The sequence below is a fragment of the Arachis stenosperma genome, chromosome 4 (assembly GCF_014773155.1).
Source record: "Arachis stenosperma cultivar V10309 chromosome 4, arast.V10309.gnm1.PFL2, whole genome shotgun sequence".
Lineage (NCBI taxonomy): Eukaryota > Viridiplantae > Streptophyta > Magnoliopsida > Fabales > Fabaceae > Arachis > Arachis stenosperma.
In genome coordinates, this window is record NC_080380.1 from 137,447,107 (window position 1) to 137,448,925 (window position 1,819).

General features: G+C 35.9%; 1 long non-coding RNA gene across 1 annotated transcript; it reads right to left on the minus strand.

Moving 5' to 3' along the window:
* Positions 1 to 1,239: 1,239 nt before the first annotated feature.
* LOC130974016 (uncharacterized) lies at positions 1,240 to 1,540 on the minus strand. Its single transcript, XR_009084382.1, has 3 exons — positions 1,489 to 1,540; positions 1,343 to 1,411; positions 1,240 to 1,267 (listed from the first exon to the last, which is right to left on the minus strand). It is a non-coding gene; the product is annotated as an uncharacterized LOC130974016 (long non-coding RNA).
* Between the last annotated feature and the right edge of the window lie 279 nt (positions 1,541 to 1,819).

The following is a 1,819-nucleotide window of genomic DNA, read 5'->3' on the forward strand; positions in this document are numbered from 1 at the left end:
ACTGCGTCATGACGTATAAGAATAAGAGTAAGAATAAGAATATACGGATGATAAGCAAAGATTGATTTTAGTCTGATGAACTTACATTTTAGTTGGAGCTGGGGGAAGCGTGGGTGTGGTTTCTTGAAGTTGTTTGGGGGATTCAGGAGTTCTGCACAGTTACACAAAATTAATCATGGCGTAAAAAAAATTGATCAGGAACAATATACACCCAAACTGTTAGCAAATATACACCCAAACCCTAAACAAATATACACCCAATACTATTTCTTATGTTTCTGTAGTCCCTTCAATCCGTAGTATAGGGGTTGGTTCGAAATCTGTCTCAGGGGTTGTTTGGGATGCCGGCACAAAAACCTGGATCGGGACTCTAAACAAGAAGAAAAATGAAAGGTTAACAACGCCTTTGAAAATAATAAGGTTATAAGGTTGAAATATTATTGGAAAACTCACATTGCAAGCGCTTCCGACGGTGATTGTTCCCTCACAACCATCATATTTGAATCAGTCAGACTCAACCTAAAATACACCCAAAGAAGGTCAAAAAATACACCCGAACAATTCAAAAAGAAGACAGGCTTTGTTTTTTGAGAACTTACATACTTGCAGTTTTTGCTTTTTTTTGCTGCCTTTTTTTTCTTGAATAAAATAATAAAGGGCTTTTTTTTTCTAAAAAAGATATATACAGAATTAAAAGTAGAAGGTAATAGAAGAACAAAAGTAACGGTTATTTGAAAGAGAAATTACATGCTCTGTGACGGCTGGTTTACACTACTCTGTTCTGTGCATCCTTGAGAGGAAGGATCATCACTTCCCAAGTTCACAGCCGGTAGTCTAAACAGATTTCATGTTATTCAGACCAAATAAGATACAGGTATAAAATACACCCAAATGAATGCACAAGATACAACCAACCGAATGGACAATATACACCCAACAAAACAAACGAAATATCCCTAGTAAACAACACACACCCAACTTGATCCACAAAATACACCCAAATGGTTCCACAAAATACATCCAAATCATGATAACAAGATTTTATTAAATAACAAAGCTTCTTACGTTTCAGAGGACACATAGCGACCTTCTGTCGATCGCAGGTCAGCTTGGTCCTCCCTGCAAAACAAGATACAATTATTAGCAAACAAAACACACCAAAATCTCAAATACACAGCCCCGCAAGACATACCCCTCTGCAGCAGATTTATCAACGTTTTCCCTTAGCCATTCATCGAGTTCGTCACTTGATATTTCATATCTCTCACTACATTCATAAAATAAGATGTTAACAAAAATAATTACGATGATAGACCGTAATATAGCTTACGAGGTACTGTACCCGTCAAAGTATTGATCTTCTTCAGGAGGTGAATCCTCCACAACAACTTTTTTCTTTTCTTGTTGTGTTCTGGGTGGAAAAAAAAGAGTACCAATCAGAAATAAAAATTAATTTTATCACAGAATATTAATGAAAGAAGTGCTTACTCTTTTGGTGTTGTTTTTGTTTTTTTCTTTTTCTTCTCCTTCTCCGCAGGTGATGATTCTTTGCTCCTATAAGTTAATAATAGACACTTCAATTAATACACGAAATCTTTATAATGAAGCCAAAAGAAAGGAGTAATAATTTCAGGACATTACTCATCACTTGGTTCAGATTCAGATTCTGAATTAGAATCTGACTCCTCTTGCCTCTGCTTTCTTTTTCTGGAGTCCATTCTGGAAGGCAAACAATCATCATTTAGAACATACTAAAAATACACCCAAATGAATTCACGAGATACACCCAACTGAATATACAATATACACCCAACGCAGC